Genomic DNA, 14277 nt, shown 5'->3' with positions numbered 1-14277 from the left:
TTTCAAGCTGTCTTCACCTTCAACAGCCTCCACACTATTGACTGTAATTCCCACTGCTACAGGGAAATAAATAATAGGTACTGGGACAGTCCTCCTGTCTGTGAGTTCGATTCTTTCTTTCTTACCTAAAGGAAGACTGTTGAGACCCTAAGCAAAGGGTCATGATGGACACACATTAACTCAAGGGTGTAACTTCTGCCTGCTTCTGTCCCTGGGAATCAGAGACAAGCTGAATGCTGAATGCAGGCATTGGCTACTCATCAACTAACTGCAGGGCAGGAGAGTCTCTCCCCCACCGCTAAAACCTCTAAGAGCCCCTCCTCCCTCATGGGCTGGGTTTCTGTAGTGTTCAGAACCCACCTAATAAATCTCGATTCTGAGACACTTAGGTGACTTGCAGCAGACACCTGAGTCAGAGGTCATGGCCTTTCACCTAAGACCCTTATCTCCAGCCCAGGCTGTGACCTCATGGTTTAAGTGAAGCTCACATTCTTCTCGCTTCCCCCTCCCTGGGAGGCCGCTATGCCCTGGAGGTTGGGATGTGTGCTAGGCTCTGCCTGTATTGGTGGACCCACAGGAAGAGGCTATTCCCTGCCCCCAGCTCTGCTTCCCGCCCTAATCATCATGACCCCAGGAGTGGGAGGAGCTAGACCCACCAGCGTCCCCAGGTAGTTTAGACTCTGGGGCAAGTGCTCCACAGTTAACATTTTGGAGTCTTAAAAGCCTACTCTCCTGAGCTTTTGCTGTTTGAGTTTTGGACAGGAAGTCGGGACAAATGGCTCTTTCCCTCTGCCCAGGGCTGTTTTGGGTACTTGGGTGTTTTCCCCTGGCACTGAACAGTTAACAGGGACATCACTCCACAAGTTTGTGTTTGCTGTGTAAGGCGGAGCTGGGCAAACTCTAGGAACCCTCTGTGGGTCCTACAAGCATCCGCCCTCTTGATGCTGGAGCTGAACCCTTCTTTTCTGTTTTCCAGATGAAGAAACGGCGACTCAGAGAGGTTATGGAACTCCACTAACGGGCACTTCCGGTAAGCACCCCATTCTCCTCGACTGCAGAGACTCTGTGCTCTGATTGTCTGGGATGGTGTTGGGCTGATTGTATCCTCCATCAAAGGCTGGGCTGTGGCTTTTATGATGTGACCTCACGCAGACTGTGGGTTTATCAGACAGTGTTGGGACCTTTGAGACGGAGGGTGCGGAGGGCTGGAATGTGGTGAGGACATTCCAGAGCTCCAATATTCTGCAGGGGGAATGAAACCTGAGTGACTGACAGGAATCCGGGTGCCCAAAATGCCCTCTGAGGACCCAGCTGTCTAGGAAGCAGGACCCTGAGCCCACACAGGGACCAGGTGCCTCCTCATGATTTCATCGCATCCTGCCTGAGCCCACAGAGGTGCCCACAGATACATCTCACTCCCAGTGACACAGTCTTGGGTGGTTGATTGGACAGTTACACTGCTTGGTTGTTTTACTTGTTTGGTTTTTTGCAAAGCCAAAGGAAGGCCCTCCCCCAGAAACAATGATTTGCTCACCCAGGGCCAACCAGAAAAGCCAAACTCCAGACTCCAGGTCTCAAGGATGCTTGCCCCAGGTGGACTCTACTGTCCGACGAGCTCCTCTTCCTCCTGAGGTCTCAGCGCCTGAGAAGTCTGAGATCTCTCAGCCCTTGGGAGGCACAGGCAGGAAGAACATCGTTCCCAGTCCTGAGTACTCTTCTGTGTCCCAAGTCACTGTTCTCCACTAGGGCCCAGGGCAAGGCAGACTACTGAGCTCCAATCGCATAGATCAGCAGGGTCAGCGGTGGACACAGAGGAAAACAAGTCAGTTGAGCTGCAGTGTCTGTCATCTCATGTTTAAGGCAGGAAGGGAAATGCTACAGAACTAGGGAATGAAGCGAGGTGGCTTTAAAATGTCAGGAGGACGGTTGGGCAGAGTCACAAATTCAGTGAGGGGTGATGGAGGTGGCTCTGTCAGTAAAGTCATGCCTCGTGAGTCGGAAGACCTCAGTTTGATTCCTACACTCAGCGCCAGGGACACTAAGACATCAGATCCCCGAGGATTTGCTGGCCAGCCAGCATAGCCTAATTGGTGATCCCAGGTCCCTGTCTCGAAACACAAGGCGGATTGGTCCTAGCAAAAATGACATCTGTCATTGACCTCTGGCCTCTGAGTGTGTACCTGCACATACTTGTGTGCCTGAATAAACACAAAGTAACAAAGTCTGAAGGAAACGATTCTGGAGTAAGGAGACTGCTCTAAAAACAGCAATGGCCCCGAGGCAGGGAACGTACTTGGCCCCCTGTTGCAGTCTTCCACCTTGACTCTCTGTGTGTCCAGTCTGCCCTCTTCCCACCAACACAGCAACCGTTCCTCTCTGTCTTCCCCTGTCTATCATCTCCAAGTGCCTATAGGATTCAGGGGGAACAAGAAAACTCAGAAAAATCCAATGAGAACAGGACAAGGCTGTCTCTACCAGGAAGCTGTTTGCTGGTCGTTAGTGTACTGCCCTCAGTGAAATTTGAAACGACTTTATTTTGTTGCTTCGTGTTGGTTCTCAAAATGCATTTCAGAGATAGGACTGTGAGCCTCTGCACATCACTAAGGCAGGCAAGGAATTCCAAGTGGAGCAGAAGGCTGTATTCATAAAGCAAGGCTGGGTCGAGATGGGATGCTGGCCTCGGAGGCTGGAGCTAGAGGGGTGCAGAGGCAGCTGGTGGGCATGGCTTCTATCTGGATGTTCTTCTCCAACACGTGGTGTCGCTGGCATCTGCCAGGCACCCACTGTCCACTTCCTACAGCCGGTCATTCTATAAGGGATATGCTCAGACAGCCAAGGACCCCAAGTCCTAGCCTCAACGCCATCACAGACTGGTGAACATCCCTAAATTGGTTCCATCTTCTCTGAACCTCAGATGTTAAAGCAGGGAGGTGAGGCCATCGGAATGTTTCTCTAATCCAGAGATGTGACAAAGATTGTCTCTGACATCTGCAGCAGTGAGCAGGGAATAAGCTCCTAGCAGCAATCCGGGATTTTGTTTCCTGGCCTCTGACTCTTAGCAAAGAAACACCCTGCACACTGCAAACCCTGGCATTCCTGCCCTAGGCTTGCAGGCTGGAGCTTTGGACTAGCCTTAATATCTCCAGACCCTCCATGGCCTGGGAATGCACAGGCTGAAACTCCAGTCTCTGCCTGCTGGGCCTCCCTGTCTGAGGCCAGCATCCCACATTTCTGGGAATAGTTGAGCAGTTCTTTCCTGGGAGCCCAGAAGGAATTATTAAATCTTCCGTGAACTGGATTTCAGTCACTTGGAAAAAGAATCATCAGAAAGCCATTCTGTCTGGATCCAGGCTGGGAGGGCCTGTAAGTATTTCATAAGGAACAGGCCAAAATTCCAGCCTGGTGTGATGCAACCCAGCCCTGCTACACCCCACCCCAGGGACAGGCTGTGACTTTGCCAGCAAGCCTGGTTCTCTGAGCCTTATCAGATTATCCTGATCCCATATGCCTGATAAGAAACAGTTATTCAGGAAGGTCAAGAACCCAGTCTCTAGCACAAACTCAGACCCTGGTTGGAGGAGGGTCAGATCCTTGCAGACTGGGATAAGGAGTCTGTTGTGTAAACAGCAGTGTGTGCAAAGGCCCTGAGGCAGGGAATGTACTTGGTATCCTATTGCTCTCTTCCTGCTTGACTAATCTGTTTGTTCCTTTTCCACCTCCCCAACCATCACTGCCACCTTGCCACTCCTCTTTATCTTCCTGTCTGTCATCTGCAACAACCTATCGTATTGGATGTCAGCAGGGAATAAGAAAAATATGTCATTTGTCAGTTGAATGGGGACAGAACAAAGGTGTCTCTAACAGGAAGCTCTTTGTGAGGACCGGTCATCCTAGTAGCCTTTCCCTATTGGCCATACTGCAGAGAGTTCTTGGCTAATTTGTTCTCACAGTCTCCAAAACGTAAATGTTAAGATATTTCTCACCCACTGTCTTGTGTGTTCTTCCTCCCAATATCCACACAGAATCCGTTGGCTTACCGTGGTCCTGTTGATAATGGCTGATTTTATTTTTCAGTCAGGTCAATTGGTTTTGGGTGCCTTCTATCTAAAAATGCAAACACCCCAAAGACCCTTGGGGGAGAGGAGGTGGAGACCAGAAGACGACAGTGCTGAGACATAGGGTGCTCTGGCTAGGAAGAGTCAGGGACAGAGATCTGCTCTGTTACTAAGATATATTATTAATAAAAATATTTGGACCTGTGGGTAGGATGGGTTTTTATGTCATTTGTGAGTGAATGTGCTACCCAGTCCCTGCTTCCTGGAGGCTTCAGAGGGTCACAGGGCTCCACTCTTTCTTTCCCAAGTTCTGAGAGGCAAATAAAGGCCTGGACCAATGCTTGCCCATACAGTGGATTGCACTCTGAGACAGGAACCTCAAGTGCAGAGTGCCACCATTTGCAACAGGTGGGCGCAGAGCCGTGGAGCCTGACCTTGTAATGAGTGTCAGCATGACCCCTGAGAACACAAGAGATGGGAAGGAAGTCTCCCAACCATGGCAACACTAGAAAAAACAGTTACTATGTGAAGAGTGAATGATTTAAAACAGAGACAAAAAACAAAAACTATATATATATACATATATATATATATATCCCAGCCTCAGTTTCCTTATTTGTAAAACTCACATCCCTGCTGTCCAGGTGATTGTCAAAGGCATTCCTGGTCTCTCTTCTAGGAGCAGGGTGGGAACCATGAAAAACAGAGCTGGGGGAGGGGTGGAAAGGAGAACATGGGGGAGGCTTAGCTTCAGGCCCTCCCTTTCAGCTCTGCACAACCCGTGATGTTCACTGATCTCTGTGTGGTCTAGAGCATGAAAATGCACAGGCCATAGGGACAATTCTCCGGTCTGTCCTAGGAGGTGTCATTTGCCCCACTCACCATCCTGATTTGAATGGATCTGTCAGGGAAGAGCCCCCGGGCAGGGCAGACAGCTTATGCGAGTTCCTAGGCCTGTTAGCTTAAGGAGTCCCTTAGAGCCATCTTGGCTGGGATAGATTTTTTTTTAATGTTTCTTAGTCACTGCTTATCTTCCTAATGACAAAAATAAATTTTCCCAGGGCAAGGCCTTTTCTTCCTGTGCCAGTCATCCCAACATGTGTCACAGCAGAGACATGGTAGAGACACCACAAATACTTTAGTAACGATGGAACTAATGCCTTCATGGGAATTCAAGGTGTGTTTAAGTATAAATATATTTTATTTATTCTCTGAATTTAACATATATGTATAATGTATTTTGATCATATCTACCCTACTCCTGTCTAACTCTTCCTAGACCTCCCAACTTGATGTCATCTTTTGACATTTTCTTAATTTGTACCCATTTGTGTTCAGTTAGTTTCACCCTTGTAAGTGTAAGATGATCCACTGAAGCGTGGTCGACCTACCAGAGGCCACACTCCTGAAGAAAATCGACTCTTCTTCCTGAGTGTCCATCAAGTAGCAATAGCGTCTCAGCTAGAGGTTGGGCCTTATGAGCACACACGAGTGTGCGCACACAAGTGTGCATGCGCAACCCCCCCCCACACACACACACAGTGCTGTATCAACTGGCTGTGATCCTGAGCAGAGAACCACAGCTGCTATTAATTCATGAGTACAGTGGTCCTGACATGTTCAGAAAACATTGTTTCTCCCTGGCTTTTGTGAACTGTTTCTTTACAGTTGGGTTTTTTTCTTTGGTTGGTTTGGTTTGGGTTTTTTTTGGGGGGGGGGGTGTTGGGTTTTGTTTTTGTTTTTTTTGTTTTTTGTTTTTTGTTTTTTGTTTTTTTTTGCAACATACCCTAGCCTTTAAAGGGAGGAGGTGTGATGCAGATGATACATTTTGGTGTATTATAGATGTGTGCACATGCGCATGCATACTCTCAAGTGTGAGCATGCGTGTATACCTGTGCATGTACATGTGCATGAGAGTGTGTTTGTGTATACCTGTGTGTGTGTGCATGAGTGTGCGCGTGTGTATGTGTCCTTATGTGGGTACGTGTGTGTACCTGTGTGTGTGTGCGCCTGCGTGTGTGTGTGTGTGTGTGTGTGTGTGATATACATGAATACTCAGCTACCATCTATTCTCTACACTCGACCAGTTGTGAGTTTTTGTATCAACCACCATCCAGTACAAAAAGGAGCTTCTCTCCTGAAGGCTGAGTGATGTACTAATCTAGGAATATAAATATAAAACAAGCATTTAAAAAGTAGTTTGACGCTATGTCTTTTTCATAAAACAATATTAACATCCTCTCCCTGTGCCCTCCGAGGTGTGGATTCTTAGCCAGGCATGAGAACTCATCACCAAAGAGTGATTGGTACTCCCAGGGCTGCGGTGCCACTATTGCACTGATGGCCTCTCTTGCCAGGAGAGACATTATTGTAGCTCAGCGGGTCACTCAGGTAGGGTGTCGTGGAGGTGATGAGGGCTTGGATAGTATTCCAGGCGTGGAGGAGCTGAGGAGCTTTGGGGGCAGAGAGAGGTACAGGAAGCAAAAAGGCGGGAGTCTGGGCCTGGATTTTCTCTCTCTCTCATGTTTTTGTAACTAACCATTCAGGCTGTAGGTGATTCCAGACCCTGCGGAGGACATCAGACTTTTGGGTCAGGAAGAAGGCCCTGTTGCATAGTCAGTGAGCTATAGAGATACACACCGTGCGCCTTGCCAATGGGTGCTCTCTGCACTCAGGAAAAGCCAGTTCACACTCACACTCAGCCTTTCAGGCTTTGATTATTCCTTTTCTTTACTGAGAATGATAATCTTTGTTCTGAACTCCAGTGTACAACACACACACTCACACACACACACACATACACACACACACACACACACACAGACACTCACATATTCACATGCACACACATTCACCCTCACGCATAAACACACATGCTTGAAAGTTTCAAATTCCACTTTTTCTACTTGTCGCAATCTCTTCCCTGACAAAGGGAAGGATGATTAAGAGAGGAAAGATGACAAGGGTCAAAAAATGGACCATAGTAAACGTTAAGGGCCAGCCCTTATTTAGAACAGTGCTTTATTTTACGCGTCCATCCGGTGCCCTCCCTCACATAGAAGTGCTCCGAGCATGTTAGTGTTCTTAGGAAAGATCTGTACCTTAAATTATCTAAATAACACATTGTATGGAAGAGGCCATGTCGAAGGCACTGACAGTCTGAAAGCAAGGTTCAGGAGATGTTTCTGATCCTAACCTGTGTGTGTGTGTGTGTTTCCCCTTGCCTAGAACACCTGTGCCCTCCTGCATCCCAGCCCTGGGATCTCTCTGAGAGCCAGGGAGAACAGCCATTCTTTCCCAGACCCGCCTTTAACCACAGGTGCTAGGAAGAGATAAAAGGACACCTGTATATTTTAAAGCGAATGAACCCAAACCTGAAGCTCTGAAAGCTCTGTGTTCCCTCTAAAGAGGTCCTTTGATAGGCAGCAAGAGATACAGAGATGCACGGTCCAGGCCCCTCACCCCTCCCCATACTCAGAACTGGCCGCATGGTGGGGGGCATGGGAAAATCTAAATTAAATGCCGATTTGCCTGGGTCTGCTCCCGCTCTACCTCCAGCCGTAACTGGTACTAGCTCAGAACACCTCTGTCCTCCACGCATGCGTCCTCAGTTCGACAGGGAGGATAGCATCTGTGGTCACTTTGAGAGGTGCAGGACTGAGTGGGATGGCTCCCCGCTTTGCATGAACTTCCTGAGGCAGCAGGCTGCTCTAGCCACAGGAAGAGACCCAGCAGAAAGAGCGTGGGCTCTGCAGCCACGGTGGTTAGTCTGGCTTTTAGCTTAACTCTTATAAGATGTTCCATATTGGAGCAAGTGAAGTCCCCTTTCTGAGCTCCATTATCCTAATGTGTAAAGTGGACACATCAACAGGCTGATTAGATGGAGAAAAATACAGCTATCTGATCTCTGCCTTGGGCACAGAAGTGCGAGGGGACCAGAGAAGGGACAGGCATGTTAACACCCTCCTGGAAACAAGGCCTGCATTTTCTTACTCTGTTCTAGTGGACAGAGGAGGAGTTGTTACATTGTCTTCTCCAGAAGGATAGCAGGCTATGGTTCTGTAGCTGACCCCAGACCTAGGGGCCGGTCTCTTAGTGAGTTTCTCCATGAAACCTGAAGCCTTGTGTTCATGGAATGATTGATGAGGAAGTGCCTCTGTGACCACCCACTGCACCAGGGACCCATCAGGTAGCATGATGTGCTATCAGAACATCTCTGTTCCCCAGCATATGGTAATCATCACAGGCATGGCAGCATGACCCAGGAGTCACGTCTGGCTGTGACTGGAGGCTTGTCACTCACAATGAATTATGTTCTCAGCCCTTCCTATCTCCATGTTTCCAGTATACTAAGAAAAAATGAGCCCTGAGCTGCAAGGCTGAGGTTCCCAGAGCCACTCAACAGAGCAGCCTATATACTAAAGACAGCCTCTGTGCTGCCCTCCCCGGCATCGGGCTGTATCACAGTGCTCAGGCTTCTCCAACAATGGTACACACGGGGAGACATTAACAGTCGCGTTTCTTTCCTGGCTGCTGATGTTTTGAGCTCTCTGCCTCTACACTGCTGGTCTCGTTTCTACTCAAGCCTTGTACCCCAACCTGGTTCTCTGAGAGGACTGCCCAATGGTCCCTTGCCTAGGGCAATGCCTCTCATTTCCTGAATTTAGGAGAGATAGCAACAGGTAACTTGAATGCAGTGCAGTGAACTGTCAAGTGGGAGGGTGGCTCCTTCTGACAAGTTTTTGTTTACCTCAGGGGCTAGGCAGCTTTACCTAAGACCCCACTGCACACAGGGACATGCCCGAACCCTCCATATCAGGGTACCTGCTGGTGAATGCCAGGCTCTGTACCGTAGTCTGAGTGCCCATCCCAGGCATGCTAGAGGGAGACCCAGCCTCTCCCAGGACTGCCGAATGCCCTTGCAATCAGAATTAAAGTATTCCTGTGAAAATGAAGGGACAATGCAGAAAGAACCCTCTGTTTCACCTAAGAGCCTTTTGAAGCTTAGCTCCGAGCAGCCTGGCTGATACATCTCACTCACATGCACTCCTTGGGAGTCACTGACGGTTTCAGGGGCCACTGCAGTGGGGTACAGGTTCCTGTGCAGCCTTTCCTGTGCTGTGCTTGCTACACCATCCAAACCAGGGATGCTCTTTCCTTTGAGGACCCGCGTACCTGGGTACCCAGACAGCAGGATTTCCCAGGTTCCCAGTTCTTCACCTCTCATGCCGTTTGCACACCGTCACACTCCAAGTTGAGCGTCCTTCCATCCACATAAGAAGATTTGTGGACTTAAATTCCTTTTGTTCTGCTGAGAATATGAAAACACAACCTGACCGTCCCCCATGTGACTCTAATCCTGGTTAATCAGGCTTCTCACGGAGTCTCTAGACTGTGTCCTGAATCGCTAACCACTGTTTCAAGGGAGTTTTTGCTCCCTCCATCCTCCCAGCAAGGAAATCAGCAAGAGGGGCAGGTCAGAGAATCCGGAAAGAGTCTTGCAAGTGTAGCCACAGGTTCTCCCATCTGCTAGCACCTCCTGGTTATGGAAAGATCGATGAATGTACAGGATGGATCGTGGAACCTGAGGCCTCTAGAGAGTTAAACTTCTGCAGTCTCTGAGAGAAGATAAAGCTGTCTAACCTCCTTAGAGTGTCGCAAGCCCCCTCTACACTCCAGCCTTGTAGGTCACTGTAGCCCTGATGATTCTCACACACTGGCTGTGGATCCCCTTTACCTTCATCTCGAGTCCACATTTCCGAATACTCCAAGGCCAGGCAGTGTCCACTGGCCCAAGCACTGTTCAGGATTCCCAGATCTCCACAATCCTGACTAGTTATTGCCATTGCCAGTACTACATGCTGAGATGAATCTGATTCTTCCCCTTCTTCCCCATCCTTACAAAGCCTCAGCTGTCTGCAGAGCCATTTGTTCCAAGGAACCTTTAAGCTGCTACTGGTTAGCTATCTCAGAGTCACTTAAGTCTTTGGAGAGGCCTCTTGGCAGGCACTGGCCCCTCTGAGTGGATTTAACCCAGGGACTGTCATGATACTTCCTGGCTCTGGCCCAGATTGTGGCTTCGTTATCTACTGGTGACCATGACACACACAGGTGTGTTAGTTATTCTTCTGTTGCTGAGATAAAACACTGTGACCAAGGCAACGGATAGAAGAAGAATTTATTTGGGATTATGATTCTAGACAGTTAAAGTCCAGGATGGTAGTAGAGCAGAGGCAGTGGGTGGCAGGCATAGCAGCTGGAGCAGAAACTGAGGACTCATGTCTTGTACCAGGAGCAAAAAAGCAGAGACAGTGAACCAGGATTAGGGTGAAACCTTAAGCTCTCAATGCCCACATCCAGCAGTGGTTTGAATGAGATTGTCCTCCATAAGCATTTGAATGAACATTTGGTCCCCAGCTGGCAGCACTGTTAGGCAGGCTTAGCAGATGTCTCCTGCTGGAGGAGCCACCACACCTACTATGTTCTCCTCCACCACACCTACTGTGTTCAGAAGAGTGTTGCAGGTTTCCAAGAGACAGGCAAGGCAGCATGACACTGAAGGACTGACTTGGGGAACGACGGAGTCCTTCCTAGCCTTGACCCAGAGCTCGCTCCTTTAGTCAAGGCCTTTACCTTGCATTCTGGTGAATGGGACTGACTGTTTCTGCCAGTTCCAGGAGCCTTGAGAAGGTCGGCCTCTCAGGGCCTAACTTCCTCCTCTACAGAACAGGGTCCCAGAAAGTTGCTCAGAGATTCTCCGGCTGCTTGAGCTTCACCAGTTGCTTTCCTCAGTGAAAGAGGGAGGAAAGGGAGGTATATTGGTTAAGGAAGGAAGGGAGGTATATTGGTTACTTTGACCAAAAGCAACATCTGCAAGAGTACTGACGTACTTCCTCCAGCAAGCCTCAACCTCCTAAAGATTCTGGAACTTCTCCAAACCGTGTCACCATCTGAGATCCACATATTCAAATACATGATCCATTTTTCATTCCAACCATCATTGGAGGGTTTGTTTCAGCTCACAGCTGGGCTATAGATCACCTTGGCAAGGGTAGCACAGTGGAGGGATAGGGAGGGATAGGAGGTTGAGCACATTGCGTCCACAGTCAGGAAACAGAGAGGAATGAATGCTAACGCTCTGACTTTCTCCTTCTCACTCAGTCCAGTATGATGTCACCTATATTCAGGATAGGTCTTCCCAGCGCAGTTACGCCTTTCTAGACAACCTCTTTCATAGAAATCCCTTTTTAAAAAAAAATTGTCTGTGTGTGTACATGCATATGTGTATGTGTGCATGTGTACATGTACAGGTGCCTGTAGAGGTCAGAAGTGGGCATAGATCCCTCAGAACTGGGATTACATACAGGTACATGTATGGTATCCAATGTGGGTTCTGGGATTCAAACCCTGATCCTCTATAAGAGCAGTAAGTTCTCTAAACCTCTGACCCACTCCTCCAGCTACCTCCTTCCACATTGGTAAGATTTATTGTACTTCCACGGTAATTCTAAATCTAGTCAATTTGACAAGGAAAAGTATCCATTACACCCGAGTATACTGTGCACAAAGGCTCTTAGGCTATAGCTCTGTCTTTGCAGGGCCAGCCAAGTAGAGGTAAAATGGAGAGTCATGTGGGCTGCCAGGCTTGGTTGGAGATACCCTAGGGGTCTGTAAGGCAAGCACTGAGGATCCCGTCTGAGAGAATATGGAAGGAAAATGAGTGTTCCATGGAGACTAGTCATTTACTAAGTTGAGGAAAGGGAGAGGGTGTGAGACCTCAGGCAATTAGGGAACCCATTCTGCCTAGGACCCTGAAACCAGGAAGCTTCAGGAACTTTCCGCCTTGAGGTAGAGAAGAAGGCAGGTCCTGCACGGCAATGTGAAGCCACCTGCACCCTCCGCCACTAAGGTAGGGCAGAAGAAAGGCCTCGCCTCTCTCTGTTCTATCAACACAGACATCAACTAACTGACTCCAGAGTTGTCTAAACAATGAAAGCTCAAAAAAGGAGATCTTTGCTGCCCAAGCCCTGCATCACTGGAGGGGGAGGGGGAGGGGACACGGAGGAGGGGAGGTAATCCCCCCACAGTGGTAGACAGTGACCCAAACTGGGGCCCAGGTCCCTGAAAGTCCTCGGCTGGTAAACAGCAGTGAGACCTACGAGAAGGAATCAGCCATTTTAAAAGCAGATACCTCCCTAGCGCCTGGCTGCCCCTATGCTTTGTCTGTAACTACAAACTTCTAGAATTCACCTGGAAGATTTCAACATCTCCAGTCTCCCAGGTTCCCCAGCCACCTGTACTGGGGAACATCTTCAGGGAAGACATTAGTGGCCTGGTGTCAGCAGCAAGAAGCTCTGAGAATCCCTCAGCTGCCGGTCACGGATGGCACAGAAACCAGAGAAGGCGGCATTCCCCTGCACTGTTGAGCTCCAGGCGGGCGAGTTCCAGCTCTGACTCACTGGACCGTGGGTTCTCCAAATGAGGGCTTAAAGCAGAAGTGAGGCACACCCCTGCATGAGAACACAGAACCCCCAGATCCTGCTCAGGGGACGCGACCTTCAGGGCCAGCATCTGCTTCCTGGAATCTCTTGCTTAGCACAGAGTTGATGTGCCAGAGACAGGAAAGGAAGGGTGGGGGATGTCTAGGCTCTTCATTTCCAAGTCTGAGAAAGCACCGTATTTAATGAGGAGGAGGAAGTCCAAATTCATCGTTCAGTTCCTGGGTGTATGAATTCAGTCCCAAGCTTCCCCACCGAGCCTCAATCCCATCACCCGTGCCTTGGTGGTGAAGATAACTTATTTCCACGCATGTTAGATGCCAGGAGGCTCCGCTCCTACTTTCTATAGATCCTTAAAGAAGTGCAATCGCTCTGCCTTAGGGAGCAGACCCACCGAGAGAGGTAGAATGACCTACACAGGGCCTACCTATCACCTAGGAAAGATAGGCTCAACATTCAGTAGACCTAACCCAACACAAAGACTTGCTCTAGTCAAAGCCCAGCGCGCAGGGTTGCTCAGAGGGCCTACCAGGTGGCAGTTGGGACCCTGAACTGCAAAGTACAAAGAACGAGGTGGCCCCATCCAACCCTGGGGCCCAGTATTATGAGGGTGACAGGCCTCTCCTAGGGGGTGTTACTCTCCCAGGCTCCAAAGGGCAGGACATCTGTACTCTCAAGCATGGGGGAAGGGAATCGGAGGGACAGGCAGGTGGAAACTAAGTAGAACCACTGTGGAGGAGCCACTGGGGAGTCAAAACTAGCTGCTGTCTCACTGGATCAGCCTCACTGTTTGCCTATTTGCTGTATCTCTGGTTCTGGGACTCCTAACACACACACACACACACACACACACACCACACACACACACCATACGTTAGGACCCCTTTTCTCTGGGTCCTCAGAAAGCACTGAAGAGTCAAGTCAGGTGCCACCACCTGGAGGAACGGAGACAGGGTGTCCCTGGCTTGTATTCTTTTTTTTTTTTTCAATATATTTTTTATTTACATTTCAAATGATTTCCCTTTTCCTGGCTCCCTGAAAGTCTGATAAGCCATCTTCCCTCCCCCGGTTCCCCTATCCACCCCTTCCCACTTCGCTGTTCTGGTATTGCCCTACACTGCTGCACTGAGCCGTTCCAGAACTGGAGGCCACTCCTCCGTTCTTCTTGGACATCATTTGATATGTGGATTATGTCTGGGGTTGCAAGTTGGTACAACCACTCTGGAAATCTGTCTGGCGGTTCCTCAGAAAACTGGGCACGTCACTTCTGGAGGACCCTGCTATACCACTCCTGGGCATATACCCAGAGGATTCCCCAGCATGCAATAAGGACACATGCTCCACTATGTTCATAGCAGCCCTATTTATAATAGCCAGAAGCTGTAAAGAACCCAGATGTCCATTAACGGAGGAATGGATACAAAAATGTGGTTTATATACACAATGGAGTACTATTCAGCCATTAGAAACAATGAATTCATGAAATTCTTAGACAAATGGATGGAGCTGGAGAACATCATCCTAAGTGAGGTAACCCAATCTCAAAAGATCAATCATGGTAAGAACTCATTGATAAATGGATATTAGCCCAGAAACCTGGCTTGTATTCTTTAATGCCTGGTATTGAGACAGTCTAGCCATCTTGTTGGCCTACACTGTACCCAGGAAGCATCTGGGATTCAAGGAATAGAAACAGTCATGATTCATATAGTACTCATACTCCG

At 49.0% G+C, this 14277-nt stretch overlaps 1 protein-coding gene across 3 annotated transcripts in view; it reads left to right on the top strand.

The window, feature by feature from the left end:
* The window catches only part of St3gal1 (ST3 beta-galactoside alpha-2,3-sialyltransferase 1), a 72494-nt gene that overhangs the window by 45913 nt on the left and 12304 nt on the right, over nucleotides 1–14277 (top strand). For 2 of the 3 annotated variants that reach the window (XM_052161637.1, XM_052161635.1), the window contains one exon: nucleotides 977–1030. The gene's annotated coding sequence lies outside the window, so the exon portion shown is untranslated. Of the gene's footprint in view, nucleotides 1–976; nucleotides 1031–5116; nucleotides 5233–14277 lie in introns of all 3 variants that reach the window. The other variant, XM_052161636.1, reaches the window with a different exon arrangement.

Source organism: Apodemus sylvaticus, chromosome 17 (genome assembly GCF_947179515.1).
Source record: "Apodemus sylvaticus chromosome 17, mApoSyl1.1, whole genome shotgun sequence".
Taxonomy (NCBI): domain Eukaryota; kingdom Metazoa; phylum Chordata; class Mammalia; order Rodentia; family Muridae; genus Apodemus; species Apodemus sylvaticus.
This window is presented reverse-complemented; position numbering and strand designations above follow the sequence as displayed.